At 40.0% G+C, this 25,287-nt stretch overlaps 1 protein-coding gene across 7 annotated transcripts in view; it reads left to right on the top strand.

Annotated features, from left to right (window-relative positions):
• Window positions 1-25,287, top strand: part of LOC136850668 (AF4/FMR2 family member 4-like) — a 231,403-nt gene that overhangs the window by 38,684 nt on the left and 167,432 nt on the right. For 3 of the 7 annotated variants that reach the window (XM_067124442.1, XM_067124446.1, XM_067124444.1), the window contains exon 2: window positions 4,398-4,463. The exons of the other annotated variants lie outside the window; for them this stretch is intronic. The gene's annotated coding sequence lies outside the window, so the exon portion shown is untranslated. The remainder of the gene's footprint in view (window positions 1-4,397; window positions 4,464-25,287) is intronic. 7 annotated transcript variants of the gene reach the window in all.

Below are 25,287 nucleotides of genomic sequence, written 5' to 3'. Positions count from 1 at the left end.
ACAAGACACACTCTCTCTCTCTCTCTCTCTCTCTCTCTCTCTCTCTCTCTCTCTCTCTCTCTCTCTCTCCCCGTGTGTGTGCAGTGCTTTAAAGTCTTTTAAACAGAAACTTGAAAAACGGTCTCTTCCATGGAGAAAAGTGAACGAATGAAGACATTGCAAAAATCTTCATATAGGCCTGCTCAGCACTAAACCCTTAAAGCGAAAGCTTTCTTCCCAACTCTTACCAACCGTTATCACTACCTGATAAAGGTCTTCGAAACAGACAAGGCACTTGTCAGTTATCTGATCGATAACGATCTTCGCCGCCCCCGTAGGGAAGTAGTGCCGTCAGTGCACCTCACGTGATGCACTGTAGTCATTACTTAAGGGTCTTTGCAGCGTTCCCTCGGCCCTTAGCTGCAACCTCTTTCATTCCTTTTACTATACCTCTGTTCATATTCTCTTTCTTACATCTGACTTTTCACCCTCTCCTAACGATTGTTTCATTGTGCAACTGCGAGGTTTTCCTCCTGTTACATCTTTCAGCGATGAATGACCTTTTAGATCCCAGCGCTTGGCCTTTGACTTAAACTGTATTATATTATATTCTATTCGATAACGATATTCCAACTAACCCAACATGCTTTATACAGCAAATATCTGAGGAATCATAGCTAATAGAGCAAACAACTAATCAGAATCATAGAATCGGGCTGCAAAGTCGACACTAGTGTGACCTTGCCATGGTTTTCGACAAAATTGATCACTTCCAACTAAGCAACAAGCAAAAAGGCAAGCGTTTGGGTGGACCCATCTTGGCTACGCATTTCCTCTCAAGTCAAACGCTTCTGTTATCAGCTAATTGAACATTCAGACTAGGCCTAGTCATATCAGGTGCCCCACAGCAACTCTTCTCGATCGTGTTTCTCTTTTTGTTTCCCGTAGGGGGGTTAGTGCTGTCATTACACTTCGTGCGGTGCAATGTAGGCACTACTGAAGGTTCTTTGCAGCGTTCCTTTGGTCCCTAGCTGCACCTGCTTTCACTTCTTTTACTGTACCTCCGTTCATATTCTCTTTCTTCCATCTTACTTTCCATCCTCTCCTAACAATTGAGTCAGTGCAACTGCTTTGAGGTTTCCTCCTGTTACACCTTTCAAACATTTTCACTGTCAATTTCCGTTTCAGTGTTGAATGGCCTTAGTTGCCTCAGTGCTTGGCTTGAATGCCTAAAGCCTATAAATCAATCGCTCCTCTTCCCATATTGATTAATGTTATTGATAGTAACCTGCAAAGCTCGTGTATATCTTTATTTGCTAAAGATTCCCGTGTCTCGGCAACATCATACTCGATCGAGAACGGGAAATTTGAGAAATGTTTAGTCTATCCGCGGGTGCAACGAAACAAGGCAACCTTCAATGGGGATGAATTTGAACACAAAATATGATTAGAATTCACAACATTTTTATATGTGTCCTGGTCCAGATGGGGGACCGCCTTTACGATAAGCCTGGGGTCTGTTTTCTCGGATGACTTGTCATTTTGCATTCATTTTTTACAGATTCATAGCACTGTTGTAGGTAGTCGTTATGGATATTGAGAACATTTTCAGAATGAGTAGGGCACCGTGCGCTCGCTAAGGGAGGCGTTGATTAGACCAATTATTGACTTGCTCACCATTATGGCCCCAACCCCCCAATTAACGATGCCCAAAAAGATTGTCTACAGGGCTTACGTAGCCTTATAAAAGAGCTTGATGACTTGTATGAACTTCCCTACTGTGCATCCAGCGTAGTATAAATGCGATAAAACTTGTTTACCTGTGCAGAATCAAAGAGGGCTCTGTTCCGAATCTTCTAACACACCCAATTAAAACCAGAAACCTCTGCCATTCAATTCAGCCAGTCCTAGAATTTATTCTGTATCACAACTCACCGCGTATGTTTGTTTGCACATCGTTATTTACTCTCTGCCTGTAGCGGGCTAGTTCGTCAGTGCACCCAACGTGGTCCACTGTAGGCATTATTTAAGGGTCTTTGCAGCGTCCCTTCGGCCCTCTAGCTGCAACCGCCTTCATTACTTTTATTGTACCTACCTTTGTAATCTCTTTCTTCCATCAGACTTTCTACCTTCTCTTTTCTTCCATCAGCCTTTCTGCCTTCTCCAACATTTGTTTCACAGTGCAATGCGAGTTTTTCCTCCTGTTACACCTTTCAGACTTTCTTACTGTCAGATTCCCTTCCAGCCCTGAAGAGTAAACACAATGACCTCGGCAAGATAAGCTGAAACCCCTGCAAGTGCGAAACTGATAATAGCTAAAAATATCTCTCTCTCTCTCTCTCTCTCTCTCTCTCTCTCTCTCTCTCTCTCTCTCTCTCTCTCTCTCTCTCTCTCTCTCTCTCCCTCTCTCTCTCTCTCTCTCTCTCTGTGGTTAGTTTTGAAAGTTAACGTACGCTATCCATATCATATCAGGAATATGCATTTTTTAAATTTTTCGAAGCGACGGGAAGAAAAATGAGTTCGGGAGACCTTGTGTGTGTGTGCGCGTGCGCATTTTAATATGCATTATAATATATCAATTTACGCTAAATAATTATTTACACCGCCTTGTAGTGAAATAAAAATGAACCGTTTTCGTGTTATGTTATGTGTGAGGACTAGGCGGTTTGTTTGTGGAAGCCGTCTTCGTTATGTGGGTTCGTGTGTATCTGTCATTCTCTTGATGTTAGTAAGTCCGGATATCCGGTGCGGATGGCTATTGTGTCTTGCGTCATTGTCCACTTGTTGCACTTGTGAATGGATGTGTTTTCAATCGCCTGGCTTGGAGAGGAAAGTTTACTTCTTTCGGGCTTTGTTTGTTTGTTTTGCAAATGAGAGTTGAAAGGGGTTCCCCTCCCTCCTCCCTCCCTCCCTCCCCGATTCTTGTCCATTGTGAAGGCGGGGAGGCGATGGATCCCGCCAAGGGCATCGCTAAAATTAAATTTAATTCTTATTTGTGCCCTCCATGTTGTGATTATTTGTAATTGCGTTTGCATGAAGCATATTCCTTGGCGACATTGTTCGAACAGATAATGTTTCACGTAGTAGGTTTGTATTCTTGTCAGTTTTAATGAAGGTGAAATATGAGAGGGCATGACGTCTGCATATCAAGTGAACAGTTCTTCGAGAGTGACTTCTCATCGCTACACTTATGATAGGTCTCATTCTGGTCTTCGATGTGACGTCACTCCCTGTTAACGAATGATTGTTTGTGGTTTTCAGCTAAGTTTTAAATCTTCACCCTTATGCACTTGGTGCTGTTTCTTACCGGGTAGACTCCGGCCGGCTGATGAAAAGCTAGAGGAATTTATTTCTGGTGATAGAAATTCATTTCTCGCTATAATGTGGTTCGGATTCCACAATAAGCTGTAGGTCCCGTTGCTAAGTAACCAATTGGTTCTTAGCCACGTTAAATAAGTCTAATCCTCCGGGCCAGCCCTAGGAGAGGTGTTAATCAGCTCAGTGGTGGTCTGGTAAAACTAAGGTATACTTAACTTACTCTTAGGGGGTAGAGTGGTACACAGCTGTTCTTCTGTCTTGGAGCGTCGCTGCTCGTGGCCTTTTTCTTGATTGAGACTGAAATAAAAATATCTTTCCATCGATAGAAACTGGGTTTTTTCAATGTTAATATTTTCCTGATTATGGTATTGTTGCTGCTATTTGTAGTGTTGCTGCTGTTTTGTGTTTTCTAATAGTGCTTGGTTGTTGTTTTTATGTAACCATTTCTTCCTACCAGTCATGGATGAGCTACTATTGCAGGTCATCCAGGCTGAGGGGAATGGGTCCGATTAGCTACTGGTTCTCTTTCAATTAATCGAGCGTGACCAGACAGTTAGACTGGAATGTGACGCAGAATTTTTATGCAGCTTGCTGTGAAAATGTTGATTGATTGCTTTATTTTATTACAATGCGAATGTTATGCAAATATAAGATTTTAGTTACCGATAAATGTCAACTTAAAGCATAGGATAACTGCTAGAAATTAGCTATACTTGGAGTGGAAAAAATTTGTTTATTAGTGAAATTAGTTGCTTCCATTTGGTAAATAGGATCTCGTGTAGATATTCTTTTATGAGACTATCATATCCCTCGCAGTTGGGAAACAAGGCTCACAGATGAAAAGGGGCTTTGGTAACTGTTGAACTAAATTTTCCTTAGATGGCGGTAATCAGATGTTACTGTAACTGTTGTTTGACAATAAATGCTTTGAGCTTGTCCCTTTATAATAGGAAGTTTACGTGAGTCAGCGGGAAAAGGAATTGTATTTGACTTTTTGGAAAAATTGCCTTTGTGTATTGTATTTACCGAGTAAACAGTCAATTCACATAATTTGACTTTGTTCACGATTGGTAATGGTGGGTTCATTTTTTGTATTTCAGGTAATGTGGGACATCTCAGGCGTAGCGAGGTTCAGTTTTGTTGTCAGAGAAGCTCCAGATTTGAAGGTGCGTATCATGAGTCCCATTTATCTGTAGTCACTGGCCATTTATCCATTATGACCCAGGTATTTTGCTAATCGGAATTGCAGTTAAATTCGTTTGTACCACACTGTCTGAGAACCAATAAAAATCTAGCTACTTCATTCCATTCTGTCGTTAAACAAACTTCGAATTGCTTAGCAGGTCATCTCAACTACTCAGAGAGCCCGTTACAAATAGATATACAAGCCTTATCTGGAGTATTTTTGTCAGGTCTTTGGACTCGGGCAGACTCGCTGAAAGTTCCCTCAGCTGCTGGTATAGTTGCATCTCACAGTTTAACACCAATGTATTTATTCCAAATTCATTTTCATAGTTATTAATTTAGGCTCTGTTCCCCCGATTCATTCATCTCACTCATGTTTCAGATGGTAACGATCCCGTGAAATGTTCATATTTCGAGTATTTACTCTGGAATTTTTACATTTGTATCGGTTATGATTTATTTAAAGTGAATTACGTTCCCGTGTTCATTTTGTTTGATGTATGCTATCAGTTCAGGTACGGTTAAACTGCTGTGGTCCAAACATTTAGTGGCAAGAAAGGTAGTGGAACCCCGAGTTCTGAGGAGAAACAAGAATGTGTGTGTGTGAGATCTGAATTCATTTAACAGTTGACTTTTTAGCTCACCTGAGCTAAAAGCTTATGTGAGCTTTTCGGGGATTAAAATGTGCTCAAATAGGAGCCGTACCCAATTTGAAGGGGAGGTTATTACAAAGTATGGAAAAGGTGTTGATTAATTTAAAAATGATCTTTTCAAGAACTTAGGGGTCAGAAATGACAGCACGCAAATTGAAAGCTGCTTTATGTGGGTAGATTCAGTTCTATTTATACCAGTGCTTCTGTTCCGATGATGGGTCTAAATAGGGGTCCAAAAAAAGAGATCCTTTTCAAGAGCAACAGGGCCACAGTGAGTCGAGTTTATATACGGTTAACCTGTGTGTTGTGTAGGATTGTCTGGTATACCTAGCCTATTCTCTCAGCTCTTGATAACTAGAGCATGAAATTCTTTGTTTGAACCAACGCTGCTCATTGGTCAATCTACAGCTCCTGTTATTTTATATTCAAATGATATTGTCTTTAGTATGGTTTGCCATTATTGAAGCAAATGGAAAGAGCGACGTTTGAGGGAAGTGCAAGTGTGTTGGGCTTTTCAGTCAGTAAGCTTAGCCTATAAAAGGTCGTCTCTTGCCAAATATATGGACTCAAATCGCAATTGTTGGTTATTCGTGTTTTTTTTATGAATCTGTAAACTACCAGTATTGTCTGTTTCGTATTTTTTAAGAATTGTGCTGTGCATGGCTTAATCTTGAAGAAATCGACGAATTCGGCATAACGAATTTGAAGCCATTACATTGCATGCCCAGAGATCGTCAGTTTAATATTTCAATATTTATTCGACACAGTGAGCGCTTTCTTCATGGCGTTTTCATTTGCGAAATTTCATTGACAGTGCGGTAGACATATATGTTAGATACGGCTTTTGAAGACCAAGTGGATTAGCCAGAGAAACGCATTAACAGCACGTAGTTTTTCAAGTCCTAAGTGAGCATTGAAATAACATCCGATAATAAAATATCAGGAAATATTTTTAGAAGTACCCTATTTAATTCAAGTTCATCTGTTCAACTTTAATTTCCAAGCTACAAAAGATAATTACAGTGCTTAGAATTCCCAGGCTACAAAAGATATTTACAGTGATTAGAAGAGCTTACGATAAATAAATTGATAGGATAGTTCAAACCGAAAAGTGTTCAGCCCGTAACCTGGTCGCCAATCAGATCGAAAATTTGGTCTTATAACCCTAGTGATTTCCTACACGCCCTTATTAGCAGCTAAGCTTTGTGTTCGCGCAGCCATCAGATCTGAGTGAACAGAGTAATAAGGTTGGAGTCTTGTGATTGTGTTGGGTATGGGTTCGATTGATGAATGGGATAATGAGGAGCTTGCTGATATCTGGATGCATGGGAAATTAATTATGAATTTTTTGGGTTGGAACTCAAATCAGTTAATTAGTGTGCTGGTCGTTTTTCTTTTTAAATTTTCTTTTAAAAAAAATATGATACAAATGTTAAATTTCCAGTGTTTCCAGTGTGTAAATAATTAAAATCTGAACAGTTCTTACGTTCGTTACAATCTTAAGTAATAAAAAATGGTCTGTTTTAAGACTGACTGTCAGCGATGCTGATTAATAATGCTCAGTTTTTTGTATCATGTTATCGGTTCATTCTTCATTTCATTAGTTCAGGTTTATTGGTAAAATAGTTTGTCACTCCCTTGCGAATATATTTGTTCATCGACTCACTTTAGATTGTACCCGAGAATTGCATTTGAATAGGAAGACAGGAGCACCTCCTCCCTCCCTCCACTCTGAAACGCAACATCGACTGATAGCCTTGGATTTGATGTTGAAGTCTGAGGAATGAAAGCGTGTGAATTGATCCGTTGAGTTTTGCGTCGGGAGTTCTTTGTTGCAGTGCTCACAATTACAGATCCCCGCGTTACGAGAATCGATGCTCTGAAATTTTCATGCTGGAATGTGTCGAGAGAGGCAGATGGCGTCGTCGCCTTTTACTCGCGCTCGTTTCTTACTTTGGGGTTTGAGATGGTGGTGGATATATATATATATATATATATATATATATATATATATATATATATATATATATATATATATATATATATATATATATATATATATATATATAAAATATGTATATATAATTATACAATTATATATATAATTGTTTGTGTATGCATATATAATTGTATATATTATATTTATATAAATGTTTATATATGGAGCGAACTGGGACTGACTTGTTTTGTTTGTATTCTGTGGGGCGGGCTCTCTTAATTTTGAAGCGCCGGTTTTTTTTTTCCTTGGGTGCTTGTGGAAAGTTTACCCTGTGCTCAACATCACGCCCTTTCACTTGGGATTTGCATAATTGATTGAAATAGGCGAAACAGTTTTCCTAACCTGGGTGTGACTATAGCTACTATTTTAAAAAGCTGATGCGTTCCACGGCTTTCCCCTGCATTTTTTTCCTTTGTACCCTTGTTTGAGGGTACATTCAGTCGCACTTTTCGATTGTATGTTGTTTTAGCTAATTCTCAAGTTTATTTTTTTTATTGATTTACCCGGTATTTTGATGTTATGTGCATTCTATTTTAGACACGTGTGATGCATTTAGCTAACTTTCTATTTTGCCTAGTTCGATAAGAATGCATTTTCTCCATGACTACTGCTACTATGATAATGTTGGACATTTTTGTCTTGTATTGAAAGGATTGATTGAAAACTAGCTCAGTCATCATTTTTTCCATGAGCCTGTCGGATTCGGATCTCGATAGTTCTGCGAACTGTTCAGAGATTGATTACACACACACGCACACACTGATGCGTCATTAGACAACTAAGAATATAATTGTTTTTCGCGTGCTTTGCATTCTCTACTGAATCGCTGTTTCAAAGTGGAATAGTAATCAAGCTTGGAGTCCTCTGTTAATGTATTCCTGACTTCGTGTTGGGTTTTGCACTTTTCTAATTTGGGATAATTTCAGATTCTCTCTCTCACTCTCTCTCTCTCCCTCCCTCCCTCTCTCTCTCTCTCTCTCTCTCTCGTGGGAAGCATAATTGGTAGTGCGTCCAGATCTCGACTAAATGACCAGTATTGGATGTCCGAACTCGTGCTCCTCCTGTCCTAAAGCACTGAATTATTAGATTGCTGTTTGTCGACAGTTGCACAGATTTCAGATTAGTGTAACTGCAAAAGGAATGGCCTCCACAAAGTAATCCTCACTCCAACACTCGGCGTAGAACCTTCCTGGATAACGACATTAAAATGATTTGCGTGTCTTGTTATGAAATCAAGTTCAAGGATACCCTGGCCGGGTTCGAAAGGAACTTGCAGGCCACGGGAAAATGGGGCTTAGGAAGGCTACACGCACGCAGAGGCTCAGCGGGTGTCTTTGGTCTTAGCCAGGTATCGTCGGTGAAGGGAAAACGGTGTGACAGTACTGTATTTGCTATCATACAAATAAAACTTTTTGCATTGCTAGAACCTGACGAAAAGTGCAGTTGCACTGCTGTTTTTAAACTAGTAGTGCTTGGTAGCAACGTTTCCCTTACCACTCTTCCCCTTAAAACGTTATTTTCCAATCAATAAGGTGGAAGCGAGAGAGAGAGAGAGAGAGAGTGAGAGGCTGGCAAGCACACGTTATTTGAGTCTGTTCTGTTGACCGTTACCCCGGGCAACCAACTATCTCCGTTTTCTCCCTTCTAGTGCTCCCGTTTTCTTGTATAAAGGACGCGCTAGTTTGTGTCAGTGTACAGTTACCGTTCTTCAACGTTTTCTTTGCATGACCCCATACCCCCATGGCCATTCCACCCTAATGTTTGGTAGTTTGTTGTGTTCAAGAATTAATCGACCTTAATATTAAGCCTTGACAGTAGGCAAGCAAAAATATTTTGCAAGAGGGGTTACGGAATGAAAGACATATAGTCTGCTGCGTGGCCTCCTCAACCTCGTTCCATTTCAGTTCTGTTGATGATTATGATATTGCTTACTTCCACCTCCATATCTCAGAGTTGAAGTATCTTAGTTTCATGCATTGGATCTGAAATCAATTTTGATTAATTGGATTCTATCTTTTCCAAGGTAAAATATTTTTATATGTGAATATAGTTTTTCTTAGCTTTTTTATTGAAAACATATTTACTTTTTTATGGAATACTTATTGTAGTCATGATCAAATTTATAACTGTCGAACATTTTGAGCCATGGGTTACTCCAGCCTGAGTTCGAAAATAAGGAAAGATAAAAAAAATTCTGTTGTATTTGTTTTTTATATTGCAATTCTCGTGATAAGGTTCGTGGCTGTTAAGAGCCGAGTTGATTTTCAAGTCGTGTCAGCGAGACGTTAGTTGCTGAGAATAATGCGTATGTAAACCGTGTAATGTTCCCACTGATTTACGGCGAAGGGATGGGAGGAGCCAAGTGGGTGTTAGCCAAGGGCCTCGGACGGGTGGGGAAGGCTTGGGGGAGGGGCCTTGATGTTCGAGGGTAAGCGCTGCTTATCAGGCCACCACTCTCTCAGAACGACAAAAACCACGAGTAGCAGGCATCCCTTTTTTAAACTAAGTTTTGGAGGAGGATGTGCGCGACTGTCGGACAAGAAGTTGTCGGCTTCGCATGCTTTACCTCATGCGTTTGATTTCTGGTGTGCTGCTGCTGCTGCGGTTCTGATCATAAATTCTTGTGTTGACATAATCAGAGATGCGCACATGCGTCTAGTGGTATGTTCGGTTGAAATCAGAGTATTTTGTTTGTGACGTATAGCCTAATGCGTGTAGTAATTGTTCATTATTTGAAGTTTGATGTTTGGTTGATTTTTTGTGATGTATTAGTTGTTGTTCATTGTAGCTTATTGAAGAATCAAATATGTCCCTTTTGATTACAATTTACGAAGGAATGAGGTGCCGTTTTCAGAAACCTTATCTTGGCAATCTCAAATGGAGTGTCATGTGTTGCTCTTTCTGGCTTCCTTTTCCCCTTTATCCTTGATTTCTCACAAGGCAAATTCTTAATTGAGGTATGAAAGGTCTCTTCATAATCGTTAGGTGTTTGCAAGTTGTATGAAGTCCGATAAAAACTAACAGTGGTAGCTTGGTTATGATATATGACAGGTATGTCTAATTTTAGCGGGGGTTAGAGCGCTGTCATTTTGGAGTAGGAATTAGTACAGTAAATATGTTCCGAGGCCACATGTATTATAATTTTTTTGGGGGAGTCTGTATTATGTCGTGGGCTTTTATATATATATATATATATATATATATATATATATATATATATATATATATATATATATATATATATGTGTATATGTGTGTGTGTGTGTGTGTGTGTGTGTGTGGAAAATTAGGTGAAATTCATTGATACATTATTTGAATTTTACCTAAGGACGCTGCTGTAGTTGCTGCCTTTGATTTTGTGGGGCTATTACCTTATGGATTAAATTTGTTCGCTGCAACCCCCCCCCTTTATTTGCAAGTGTCGATATTGACATTTTGCATGAATCCGAAATTGAGAGATGCTAAAAATTTTAAAAATGAAATATCTTTAGGGAGTCATTGTAAGATCATTTGCTCATCAACATTTTCGATTCCTAGATGTATTGACATCATGAAGCCGTTGCCTTTCAACTTGATATTTTCGAAGGGGAGTGCTTTGGAAAAGACCCAGCTGTCATGTATGCCTGGCTTCAGTGTATTTGGCTTGAGAGGGTTTATTTTGTGAAGAGATCTAATGCTGATGCAAATTTCATGCATATGAACCGCTGAGTGATGCCAAAATTGCATAATTAGCATGGAAGAGTAGAAATACAAAGAGTTCTTGTTTTGGTTGAGGATTTTTGTCATGGTGTCATCCTCCAACGAAGTTTTCACGTTGTTTTCAGTCCTGTTCGTGAATGACTTGAAAGCTCCATCGCAGATCAGGAACAAAAGTTAACGACAAACAACTGCTGAAATTTGGACACTGTTGATAGCACGGTAGACTTGCGGAATGGTCCTAACATTTTATCAAACATGATTGTTGTTATATAGCTAACAAGCATTTCATTTACTTATCACAGTGAAAATCAGGACACCCGCTTCTTCTTGTTTGGTAATAGTTTTTGTTTTTGTGTTTCACATCCGCTCATTGTGGAGCTCACTGAATTTTTCTCTTGCATAACTCCCATGCCTTTGACGCCACCAGTAGACGCGGTAACTAGAACGTCACGAAAAACTGTTCTCCATTATTTGGGTGTGTGTGTGTGTACTCTATCTGAGGGAAAAACGCGTTCTATGCGGATTTCATGCCTTCATTGTTTTATACGTTAGGGTCAGCGCATAATGACCTCATAGGTCTCTGCTTGGCCTTTGGCCTAAATTCTGTATTCAATTCAAGTCAGTTCAGTTCATACGTTAGGCGTGAACTGTCCTGATGGGTTTCACCCTACCTCAAAATTTTTGCCTTTGTAATGTCGTGGCGTGTGGAGGCGCCTCCTGCACAGGGAGGGATTAGTGTCGTCAGGGCACCTCATGCAGTGCACTGTAGGCATTACTTAAGGTTCCTTGCAGTGTTCTTCGGCCCCTAGCTGTAACCCCTTTCAATCCTTTTACTATACTTCCGTTCATACTGTCTTTCTTCCATCTTAATTTCCACCAATCCCTTACAATATTATTTCACCTGTTACACCTTTGAAGTCTTCTTACTTTTGTTTCCCTTTCAGCACTGAATGACCTCGTAGATAGGTCCCAGCACGTGGCCTCCGGCCTAAATTTTATATTCCATTTAATGTACAGGCGCACTTGATTGGCATTAGTATGAGCTGTCGTCAGGTTTTATAGAAGCTTTTATGGATCGTCCTCGTTGTGAAAGGAAGGGAAAATGTCTCGCCAATATCTCACCGAGGTAATAATGGCTAAGCTAGTATTTTCCCAACTAGATCATGACTTTGGCGCTTTCTATTGTGGAAGTGTCTGTGCCGTGGAAATCTTAACAGAGGTCATTTCCAGTCGTCCTTCCCATGACTGGAAGCTAATGCAGTCCATCCAGGCGGCAAATTGGAGTTCGCTTGGAACAGGCAAGATGGGAGGGGTTTCGGGATGGGATGGTGGGGATTTGGGTTTTTTGGGATGGGGAATATGTTTGAGAATTATGGGTTTTTGCCGTGAAGTATTTTATTTCATGAGGTATTTCATTTTGGCGTCTATATGGCTCAAGAGGGAAGGTTACTTAGACTACTGACTCTCTCTCTCTCTCTCTCTCTCTCTCTCTCTCTCTCTCTCTCTCTCTCTCTCTCTCTCTCTCTCTCTCTCTCTCTTGGTGTACTTTATAGGAACCAAATAGTGTAATTTCCAGGTTGAGTGTTATAGTGTTTTATAAGGGGGTTCCAATTTTTATTGTTGTTTAGTGCCCCTGATAACGCAAGTCAATATTTCTTCTTTTTCATACTGTTTTAAGCATTGTTATGCCCCCTGTTTTTGTTAAATTTCTTAGCTTATGTTAATATCACATTTTTCCATTGAAATGCCACTGGATTTTTTTACTAGTATTCTTTTATTTGTATGGTCTATATACGGCTACTTGTGTTTTTTTAGCGCTCCTGTCTGTGCGTAGGCTATGTTTGTTTGCGATTGCGCTTAGTCGCCCCTGTCTGCTTGCTTAGAAGGGTGATATTTTTCACAGCGATTGCGATACTCAGTTCTTTTCCTTCATTTCTGTTATACTTTGCGAGTTATGCCAGTTTAATGTTTTAGTGTACATTTTGTCCGTTTTTGTCGCATGTTGTGAATACTTTCATTGTGTAAATCACATGGTCTCTTGTGAGATTTTCAAATATCTTAGTTTAGTCGATTTATCATTCCTGTTTACGAGTGAGACTGTGTGTGTGTGTGTGTTTAGGAGGTACAATAAATGTACATTATATAATTGTCCTAATTTGAAGGCAACATATTTTCCGATGTTGATTATTATGGAATAGACAAACGGAATGGAAACCTTTAGTTGTCCATTACGTCTGTCCGTTCATATTTTTCTCCGTTAGTGGGACTGGAACACTATCGAAACTTCTACACGGCATAAAGATAATCCATCAGTCGTAGATCTACATGAAAGTAAGACGACCGTTTGTTACCGTCTTGTTACCGTACCTTGTCATTGCGACTCATCCTACACTATCAGACTTGCAAAAGTAGACTGTTTGTGTGTGTATGAGCTGGGATTATCTGTCTGTCTGTCTGTCTGTGTAAATGCTCCATTTACCTTGTCCTTGTGTCTCACCCTGCATGGTTGAGAGGATTTCAGTCAAGCTTGGCCCAAAGGCAGGCCGTCATTCATAAGACGTGCCTGAAGGGAGATTGTCTGTTTGTGTGTGTTGTGCCAGTGTCTCTTTCATCTTATCGTTGCAGCTTGCCGACTGGTCGAATGGAATTCAATCAGACTTGGTACTAGGACGGACCATCATGCATGACAGCGTGTCCGTCACATGTCTGTGTTTGTCTGCTCACATGCCTTTAACGCTTACCCTGCCATTGCCTCTCCTACAAGGTTGAAGGGATTTAGTGAAATTAGTAACAGATTTGCATGAGGGGGTTTCATGTCTTTTACCACAAACTACAGTTTTAAAACACTGCAGCACGAAAACATCCTTTCGGGAGAAAATCACCGAGTTATTTACCCTTACAAGAGTCTATTGCTCTTGGGAGTTGGGTTTGGATTGGTAGGGGAAATAAATTGACTCAGAAAAAACTCTCCGAATGATATGTGGATAATTCCGTCTTGAGTTAAAATTGCAGATTTTCCTTGCGTTGGGATCGCCCACATTTTAGACGTCAGGGCGAACTCCTACTTCCGCGAAGTTCGCCTCCAGGAAGTTTGATCTGAAACGCAGTTCTTGGAAGATGATGATCATCTTTTCAGAAATGTAAAATATCCTTTGGCTGAAAATCTCTTTTCCTGTCAGCCATAAAAACCTGGGCGAAAATGCCAACTGTTGAAATATTGTGGTAGATTTTGAATTGAATTCTGGATGAGAACACAGTGATCAGATGGAAGTCTTATTAATCACATTAGGTAAAACGTTTCATTCAGTGTTTCTGCGTGGAGAACAGAGAATAAGAACGCATTGTCTTGTTGAGAAAATAACAAGAGTTGAACGGGTAAAATCCCAGAAGTGTAAAAAATCTGTAAATATCTGCTTGTAGGGAAGTATAGTTTATATCGTTGAGTAATAATGTAATACTCCTGTATATTTTAAGAGGAGTTTAGCTTGGTGCTCTTACAAGACTGTATTCCCCCCAGAATGTGAAGTAACATTCTCCATTTCTTTCGTGTTGTCACTTACCTTGGGTGTCAAGCTCCGCCTTGCTTAAATTTTCCTCTCTCTCTCTCTCTCTCTCTCTCTCTCTCTCTCTCTCTCTCTCTCTCTCTCTCTCTCTCTCATTCTTTGTTAATGGAGGTACCCTTTAAGTCATCGGCATCCTTCCCCCTGCGTTGTAGCTTTTGTTTATTTCCTGTGATTTATATTTGTTTCAGAGTGGAAGGTTTAATTTCCAGGAGTACTATCGTCGCTGCCTGATTATTACTAGAATGACGGGAAGCCACTCATTCCCCAGCACAATGGGCATAATGAGCTCTTGTTGTTATGGGCAACGGCATACGCATCCATTTATACCTCGTTGCCTTTGTTATTAATTCCTCTAGGGACGTAAAACAAAATGAATACCCTTCCCCTCCCCTTCCTCTCTCTCTCTCTCTCTCTCTCTCTCTCTCTCTCTCTCTCTCTCTCTCTCTCAAACTAGCAACGTTTAGACCATTATATTCATGACGTTGTAGCGGCAATACAGCTCTGACCGGAGGGGTCGGAGCAGAGGTTAGGTGGCTGTGGATTTTAGCGAGTTTCCGCTTACAGCCTCTTACACTCTTCCTCTCCCCCGTTGGCTTCCCCCATTCCTCCTGTCTTCCCCCTCCCCTTCCCCCCGTCTCAAGAGAATAGTGGAAAGTTTCTGTGGTTGCCGGCGACGCGCTTAATTTTCTGCTCTGCATTTGTAGATTGGAATCTTCTGTAATCAGTATGACTGCAGTTTTAGGAGTCATTGGTCTTGTGTAAGTGAAAAAAATGCTTATTGTGACATTTGTGGCTGCGTATTATAATTCCTCATGTCCTTTGACGATATATTGGTGGTAGTTCATTGCATTAGTTCAATGACTCTCTCTCTCTCTCTCTCTCTCTCTCTCTCTCTCTCTCTCTCTCTCTCTCTCTCTCTCTCTCTCTCTCTGACTAGCTGTGTTCACTATGGCCGCTTTGATACACATTTGCTAATGTGTTGTATATGTTTTTATTATTTAGATTGTGAAGATGAATTGGATGCTTTTTCATTATATTTTTATTTTATTTGAAGACACCTTTTCAGTCTCGTAGGACGTCTAATGTCGCTGTCGAATGAAATGTCAGACGAGAAGGCCGACCAAGAATATCAGTGATATTTTTCCTCCCAAACCGCTGCTCTGGAAACTCGCCCTATTTGTTTTATAAGCTGATTCTTCAGTGTGATATTGGTTGTGGGGATCTTTCTGGGCGTCTGTTTTGGTATATCGATAATATATTGTCATGCAGGGCTGGCCTCGGTGACTGACGTTCCTAAAGGCGAAGGAATATTGTACACGACGAGACGCTTTGTCGTTATTAACAGGCCATTGAGACGACTTCTACAGGTTGCATACAGATTCTGAATGACAACTTCCGTGAGTCTGGCAGTGAGTGAAGCCGTGCGTGCAGTGTTGCCAGCTAAACAAGGAAGCTTTCCTCCTCCTCCTCCTCCTCCTCCTCCTCCTCCTCCTCCTCCTCCTCCTCCTCCTCGGGTCGTCCTTTTTTATGCAATATTTTTTTCCCTTAGAGACGCAGTCAAGTCTTCGTGGGTGGCGTGCGACTTGCAATTATATTTAGTTTTATATCTGTATGTGGTATTTGATGACAGGTTGGGTCATTATGTTGGAGCTATTATTGTTGTTCGCTGTTATTGTTGTTTGTTGTTGTTGCAGCCTTAAATATCTTCTTAGGAGACAGCAAATCATCCAAGTAGGGAGGGAGCGATGTGGAAGAGTGGCTCAGGAGGGTGATGGTGGATTGGGACGTCAGGGGGTGGGAGGGTAGTGGCCCTCTGGCGCCCTCACTCCATCGTGATGTGCATACTGATGTGACCCCATCCCCCCCTCCATCCGTCAGCACCCTCCCTCTCCCCCTCCCCCTACTCCGCCTCCCTCGCCACTCAACCTGTGTCCCTTCCCGCTTTCTCGGTTTCCTCCGGCCTACCCTTTTTCTTTTTCTTTTTCTTTTTCTTTTTCATCCTTCCTCTCTCTTCCTCTCCTGCTGTCTCTTTATCCACTAGTTGTTCCCCTTGCAGCCTTGTACGAGACGTCATGAATGTCATGATGATTTTATCTGATATCACTTTGGAATCCCTAATTCATACTTATATCCAGATTTTTCTCGTGTGTAGGGCATATGAATAATCAAGGTTACGATCAATTCATACAAACATAATTGTATGCGTGTCAGTTCGCTAACATGGCTACATTTTTTAAAAGTCTGGTAGTGGTGATGCTTATTCCCGCGTGGAATGCCTAGAATCTATTGAAGATTTCTTTTCGTGCGCAGGCTTGGCGTGTGAGAGAGTATGTTCGTACAAGCACCTTATCAATTTTTTTTTTCTTTATTTCTCATAACCTTCCTCATGTCAAAATGCATTTCGACCTTTCTCGTTTCCTTCAACCCTAAGCTACAGTATGACAGTAGTTTCCCGTTCCGTTGGCTGTCTTATGTAAGACATTAGAGAGTGAAAAGTCACAAGAACGTACAGTTAGGGCATTGTAAGGGAAAAATGTTTCAACAAGATGCAGTATAAGGGAAAATGTTTCAACAAGATAGCTGCGATAAGTTTTGATACTGGACAAGTACATCGTACCTCTGCTCGTTCGATCAATGGAGTTAAAGGAACATTGGGTCTGGCCAGTACTTGGATAGGTGACCATCAGACGGCGCCTAAGCCTAAACCTTGGCCATCCATTGGGGTGGGCTTGGGAGCCAGCTACCTCACCCCACATGTATATATTTACTAAATCGGTGAGGGCAAGAAATTTTGTCGGCACCCTTTCTAATGGGGTAAAGGAGTATCTCTCTCTCTCTCTCTCTCTCTCTCTCTCTCTCTCTCTCTCTCTCTCTCTCTCTCTCTCTCTCTCTATATATATATATATATATATATATATATATATATATATATATATATATATAATATACACACAAACTATAAAAAATATGTTCTTATATACGCTTAATTCTTACTTTGAGGGAAGTTTGCTGCGAATTATTGTACGAGAGAGAGAGAGAGGTGTCAAGCTTAAGTTACCGTGTTTCTAGCTTAGTGCAACTTGATGTAAACATACGATTGATGGGGAAAGTGTAAAGTTTATCATCAAGGGTGATAAGAGTCAGGGTATACATGTAATCGTTCCATGTCCTATCAGAGCAGATGGAGAATTGTCGTTGAATTAACTCACACAAAACCCAGAGGTTTGATAGTTTAACCGTCTGACATAAAAGTTGATCTGACCACGATATTTCGCGTGTCGTCTAATGTATTCTCCCCTGCCTGCCTCTCTCTCTCTCTCTCTCTCTCTCTCTCTCTCTCTCTCTCTCTCTCTCTCAAGTATTAGCTGAACAGTACCTTGTTTGGGAATATAATTTCTTAGACTTGTTGGGATGTAGGAAGTTAATGAAATGAATTGCTTGTAAACCAGTAACTTTTCAGGTTTACTTAAGAAAGAGCGTCGAGACTTGCTCATGTTGGCGGGTCATATATGTTTGGGGTCTCAGAACAGATTTCAAGGACGGTTTGGCTTGTCTTTGCCCCTTAGGGATAGCGAACTGAAAAAAAAAAAACTAGTGGAAGATCGTAGTGGGGGAGAATGGAATGTTTTCATTACTAATGAACATTGTGTGGCAGCTGAGACTACAGTTATTCAGATTGTCAGTATATACTGCTAGTGGTAATTTAATCGTATAACTGTTCAGCAAGTCTTAGAGAGTGAAGTTGCGACGCCTACGCCGTTCTTTACCTCAGCTGACGTTGGTAGTCATTGTTTTGTAGTAAACATGGGATGAGGTCACTACATCCCTACACACACACACACACACACACACATATATATATATATATATATATATAAATTGTGACTGTTTACTATTGCCATATATATGACTTTTTTTGTAATGTAATAAAATTTTCAGTTTTATATATATTATTCACTTATTTTGTTGTCCTGAAAGGAGAATAATATTTCGAATGTTTTCTTTTGAGTTTCATAATTTTCTTTCATCACATACCAAGCAACAGACTAACTGTTTTTAAAGTCAGGCTTTCAGCTTTGTTTTTATAAATTCCATCTCAAGGGAACCTTTATTGGATATCGTGTTTCCTAATTATTTGAAAGACCCAGCGTCATTTATTTTTGCTCCACCAAACTGTCTTGATTATCTAGTGTTCTTATTTAAAGTCCCATTTGTTTAGGTATATGATGTCGATTAGGCAAATGTTTTTAAATCTTTAAGCGTTTAATGAATTAAGACATTTATCCGTACATTGTATGTCAAGTTTGTACTGTTGCTCCAGTCGAAATTTTTTCTTCTCTCTCCAACCACTTTTTGCATTATGAAAACCACAAGGACAAACAGCAAAGGTGGAACAACATTCCCCTGTAGCACCCCACTATTAACTGCACCTGACTAGACGCCATTGACTTCGCATCTGCCTCGTTCATGGATACAGTCAATTTATTGTACATGTTTAACACAAGAAAACTGTATTTTTAAATTCCATTCAGGTGCTTCAACTCATGTTTTTGGTCTGCGCTACTCCCTTTTCTAAAATTAGCTCGTCCACAAATCAGCATTTTTACCCGTTTCATTCTCGACCCTGTTGTGGATGAGCTGCAGAATTTTTCATGAAGGATGAACAAAAAGCATTTTTTTTTTTTTTTTTTTTTTTTTTTTTTTATGTTGTGACACCCAATTCTGAATCATCTTTCTTCGTTTCCTTAATCCATATTCTGCAAATTGTGTTATTGTACAATTTGCCACTCAGTTTTCCGGTAAAATGATTACCTAGGTTTTTATTACCGATTTAATTTCAATCACATTTTCCCCCCTCATATCTCTTACTTATGACTTTACGTGCTTGTGGGACGTTATTACCATTAGCTCTATGTCGCTTATGTCCCATTATGTTAAGAGATGAAGTAGTTTAGAAGAAAGCAAATATTCGAAGTTCCTCCTTTGAAGTAGCTTAGAAGAAAGCAAATATTCGAAGTTCCTCCTTTGACTTGAATTTCGCGTTCTTTGAAGTGATCTATGAAAATCGTTTTCTCTTACAGTATGAATACTCGTTTTCTGTCATAGGAAAACGGGATTACCTGATTCTCTCTCTCTCTCTCTCTCTCTCTCTCTCTCTCTCTCTCTCTCTCTCTCTCTCTCTCTCTCTCTCTCAGGCTGCTCCGATCTCTTTCCCAACTAATCTCGGATGATGTGAAAACCTTTGTTGTAAAGATTTTCATTCTGATTTCACCTTTTCGGGCGTCGCTTTTTCCGTTTTTAGGTTTTTTTTTTTTATTCATTTTTTTCTCTCCAAATTGTGTATGTATTTATTTTAACTTTCAACTAATATATATATGTATGTATGTATGTATGTATGTATGTATGTATGTATATATATATATATTTTGTAATACGAGGAATTTGAGGATAGTTTGATTTGTAACATAGGAAACCATTTGCCCATGGGTTGGTTGTATGTTTTCAATATAAATGTCACGACTAGCGTTTGAGTAATGAATTCAGCTGCATAATAGACGCCGGATAGGTTGCATAACCAGGCCAGGCAATATTGCAAGCGCTTTTAAATGTCAAGGGTGGCGACGTGTCTCCTGTGGAAGAGGTTTGGGGAGGGAAGGGGAGGGGAAGGGCACGGTCTCTGCCACATCTCTGAAGGAAAAGGATTAAAAAGTCTATTACACAAGTGGATACAAGGTCCCACGGGTTTTTCACCCTGATTTTGTTTGGTTGGTTTATGTTGCTTTTTAAAATTAAAAACAATTATGGTTCCAAAATTTGCGCCGGGAACAGTGCATGTCCCGATGGTACCACGAAAGGCCGGGGTACCTTGAAAATTAGATAAGTAGAATGCTTGCAGTTTGGAGCTTTAAAGCCTTTTCCCTGGAAGTTGACATAGTTACGGGCTGCTGAAAAGCAAGGGCCCGTTCCAGCATAAGGCTGGCTAAAACTAAGTAGTAGACAAACTACACTTTATTCAGCTGGTGAATTCGATCAGCGAGAAATGAAAAAAATGGGAAAACATGGATTTTCACCTCTTCCCTCTCGACGCGACTTGTTCAGACGAAGTCATTTGATTTATATCTTCAGTAAAGATCCATAATTAGTAAACTGTATTTCTATGTAAAAGACAGCAGCAGAGATTTCACGTGTTCCTCATCAGTGTTTACGGTAACGTAAAAACTGTCTTTTACATAGTAGGCTAATACAGTTTACTATATAATAGTGGATTTTTATTACACATTGTTTTTCACGAGATTGTGAAGTCTCACCATTTATTTGTTAATCACGTTATCTACGTTGATGTTGCTTTGTCCACGAGCCTTTTAGTGTACTCTCTTTAGCCTGCGCTTGGGAGAACGTTGGTCTTTTAAATATCCCGATCAACTTTCTTGCACACACTTGCAGTTCATTTCTGAGTGTGAACCGCAACTCACAGTATGTGAAAATGTCGACGCCGATCGCGAAATTGCTGCAGCCCTTTGTTATAGGGTATCCTTAAGTTCGTCCCCTCTCCCCTCATGCCTTCCGCGTTAGGGTAGGCGAGTGACCGTATGACTTCATATTAATACTGATTAGCACCTTGGCACATTGCGTAGTACGCTTGTTTTCCCCTCCTGTAATTCAGCAGTTCTTTCTCCTTCCTCACATACTGCTTTGTGGCAAAAGATTCATTTTTAGTTTCTCGCCGGTCGACACTGCCACACTTGGAGTAACACCCTTCAAAGAATGGTCGTTATAATTACTCATCTGCAGTGTTAATAATGGTGCCATATGTTTCCCGAACTGAATGTGGCTGTGTTGCGTGCGTGACTGTGATAATAGTCAGTGAAATGGTGATTTAGTCGAAAGTGAACCGGGCGAATAAGATCAAGTGCCGACCGTCTCCCTTCCTCCAACGCTTCAGCTCTCTCTCTCTCTCTCTCTCTCTCTCTCTCTCTCTCTCTCTCTCTCTCTCTCTCTCTCTCTCTCTCTCTCTCTCTCTCTCATGGAAAGGCGGCGTGTTGGCAAATGAACAGAGGGGCTTATGTAGCCAAGGACCCAGAACTTGTGTTGGCTACCGCATTTACGCCAAATGAATGGGCCACTGTCATTATCCGAGTCAGTTACCTACCACCTTTAGGTGCCCACATCCAAACCTACCAAAAAACACTTGGGTAGGTGGTAACAAGAAATTTTGTGTGTATGTGTGAGAGAGAGAGAGAGAGAGAGAGAGAGAGAGAGAGAGAGAGAGAGAGAGAGGAGAGAGAGAGGAGGAGGTTGGGTTGCCGGTTTGGTTATGTGAACTGATACCAATTGGCATTATTAATAGCTGAAACATTTTTGCTGGAAGTTTTTAATGACCTGTAGAAAAATGTATTACCAGTCCATATTAGGTTGGTTGGTTAAGGCGGTTGTTTGTTGGTGTATATTTTTTTGTGACTTTAGTACAGTATTTATTTTCTGTAAATGGTCCATGTTAGATCAACTGTTGGTCCTTTTCATAAGCCAAAGAAGGAAGTAAGTTTGTGAGCTGAGATCTTTCAGGAATCGATGAAGAAAGTAAATTGAACTCTCAAAATGCATTTTTGCATCGGGTTGCATATAACTGCAGTAGTTAGAACCGAATTTAGAGAATTTGCTATTATATATATATATATATATATATATATATATATATATATATATATATATATATATATATATATATATATATATATATATATATATATTGTGTGTGTGTATGTATGTATGTCTGTATGTGTGCAATGTATATTTATATATACATATGGTTTTGCGTGCGCGTGTTTAGCAATGAGAGCACTTTTTATTTTCTCACTTTTGTCCATCCTGGCTACAACCCACATCAGTCGTTTAACAGCAAGGTGCATCATGCTATGATTAGGTTAGAGGAGGGGAACGCGCCCTTATGTCCACACACACACACACACACACACACACACACACACACACACACACACACACACACACACACACAGACAGATTACGGAAACGGAAATAATTATTTTCTTCGTCGGAGAGGAATTCATAGTTACTTGGCGGCCAGTCAGTGACCTTTATATTGGTCACCCCAAAGACACTACTGCCCAAGGGGTCCTTCAGGAAGTCCCCCAATGTTTTGTGGTTATTCAGTAATAATAATAATAATAATTCTTGTATGATACCTTATGCCACGAAAAGTTTAGGATGTACGTAGATAATTAGGCCAGAGTTTTTTTTTTTTTTTTATTTACTCTAAAAGATTCTGTGAAATACTGTGGACCACTTAGACCTGCGTCCTGTTATCTGGAAATATCTTAATTTTTCCTTCATAACTCTTTCTTGAGAATTATTACGTAGAAATAAACTGAAATTGGGAGTAGAAAATGTTGTAGAAATGACCAAGCCTGGCCTAGATGTGATGAAAATCACAAATCACATGAATGTGCTAGCAACATCCTCAAGTGTAAAAATTGTGTAAAGAAGGGCAATAGTGATACTAAACATAAAACATATGATGGTAATAAGTGCACAGTATATATAATGTGTCAAAGGTGAAAAATAATACGGATCATGGCTTTAACTAATAGTCTTCTATGCCATTTAGTACAAGAAGAAAGCAAATTTAAAAAAGAACTAAAGACTCCTATTCTGCGGGAGCCACGATATGACGAGAAAACACTGAGAGACAGTTATCAAATATAAGAAGCACCTTATTTTGAAAACGTACAAGGGCCCGCCAGAGAGGGAATTATCCGTGTGGAGGGTTGTACATAAAACCAAACAAAGTAAAAAAAAAAAAAAAAGTAATTGCGTTAGATCTTTGTAATCGATATAAAAGGAAACCATCATAATAGCTTCTTTCGAATGTTTGATTGGAAGATGACTAATAGTTAAGAGTTTTTGATGTATTTAAATTGTTTATTTACTGATCCGGGATCATAGAACGGATTTAGCGTGTAAACGTTTCTTAAATTATCTCGCGGGAAACGAGTCCATTTTTCGGCGATTAATTCTTGATTTATAATTAAATGGAGTATCATTGCATGAGCGTGGCCTGCCTTTTAATTTGTTTTCCTTTTCGTTTATGAGGCTTCTAATAATAGGCATCCGCATTGGTCCCACCCACCCCAGCCCACCCATCCTGATTCCTCTCCGACGGTTCTTTTCTCCCTCCAGCATTCCATTGTGTCCATCGATTGGAACTGCGTACGGCTCACGAACATCCTGTCGTCACCCCCTCCCCCTCCCTCTCCTCCTCTAGTTGCCTTCTTTTGATGCGTTGTTTCTTTTTAGGCCAATGGTAAGTGAATTATTTCCCCTCACGTTATCGTAAGTGCCCGTCATGTTTCCTCAAAGGTGTCGGACTCTATGATTGTTTTATTTCTGAAGTTCAACGATGCTGCTACGTGACTGCCAGAAAACTGCCTCGTATTATCTTTCACAGAAGAAAAGCCAGTACTGCTAGATTACAAGTAAATCGAGTAGTAATTGTTTCTTGTAGTCAGGAGGTCTGGAATAAGAAATTCAATAGAGCTCAGATTTTTGTCCAGTTGTTTAAGATGCGAGTGAGCTGCTGAAGCCCAAAATTGGGGTTACTATTCAGAACGTAGGAGAATGAAAGAATAAAAACTTTTCTTTCAGTCGTATAGGTCTCCAGAAATCTGGGAAGTTTTTTTTTTTTTTTTTTTTTTTTTTTATCAAAGCGGTTTTCGTGCAGTTGAAGAAGTCTGTGGGCCGGTGTATTTGGGTAATCACGAATGTTGAAGTGAGTGTCGTGTTGTTGAAGAAGAAATATTGCCACTGAAAAACCAGAATCCGCAGTCTCAGGTGTACAGTCAGTTAGGTCGAGGTAAACAGAACATCATTATCTACATATGCTTATATATAAAAAGTATATTCCGCTGTTCACTACAGTACCCGCCAATAAATGTTCTATGCATTGTTACACATTTAATAACACTTGAAAATGGTCCCCCAACGCACTTCTGTCTCAACGAAAGTTGGATAAAAAAAACTGTCCTCAGGACAAGGTAATCAGAGGCAGTTCATGACCAGAATTTGCAGATTTTTGTACAAGCAGTCCCTTGGGAGACCAAACTACTCACTGGGTAACTGATGACTATTCTTGGCGTAGGTATCCAGACGTAATAAAACTACAGTACATATTATTGGAGTTATAAAGATTGGGTGGTAGACGGCAGACCATGAGGTACCACAACGATGTGTAGCTAATGGAGTAACCTGACCACATTCCAAGCATAATCTTAGAGAGAACTCTCTCTCTCTCTCTCTCTCTCTCTCTCTCTCTCTCTCTCTCTCTCTCTCTCTCTCTCTCTCTCGTTACCTATGAGAGTAACTGACAGCTTGAAAGCTAAGTGATCATTGTTCTTCGGAAAAAGACAAGGACAAATTCGTTGTGTCTAAACCCCATAAATATTTAGGTCCAGTATCGCATCCATCGCCGCGTGACTCATGCCTTTCCTGTGCCTTATCTTCACAGATCTCTGTACGTCTCCGGCCTCTCTTTTCTTATCCAAGCAGGTCTGGGCCTTCCAACTCATGTACCCACAGGAGCCTTGGCTGATACAGTCACGTAGTGTACGAAGGCCATATCCAAGCCTTCTCCATCCTTTCAGCATTATCTCATCTACGCATTTTATCACTGTTAACTGTATCCTGCCATCTGACTCCTAACATTCTTCTTAAAGCTTTGTGCACATGTACTATAAACTGTACATTATCTAGTTAGTTTAGCAATAAGAAAAGAGGGATAAGGCACAATATTTCTCATTACTCTTTTCGTTGAAATACATCGCCAAAAGCTTGCTTTCCTTTTACAGTAAAGCAGCCACCGGACTAGTGTAAAGCAGGC

The sequence above is a fragment of the Macrobrachium rosenbergii genome, chromosome 22 (genome assembly GCF_040412425.1).
Source record: "Macrobrachium rosenbergii isolate ZJJX-2024 chromosome 22, ASM4041242v1, whole genome shotgun sequence".
NCBI lineage: Eukaryota > Metazoa > Arthropoda > Malacostraca > Decapoda > Palaemonidae > Macrobrachium > Macrobrachium rosenbergii.
Note: the sequence above shows the minus strand (reverse complement) of the source record. Positions and strands in the feature narration are given on the sequence as shown.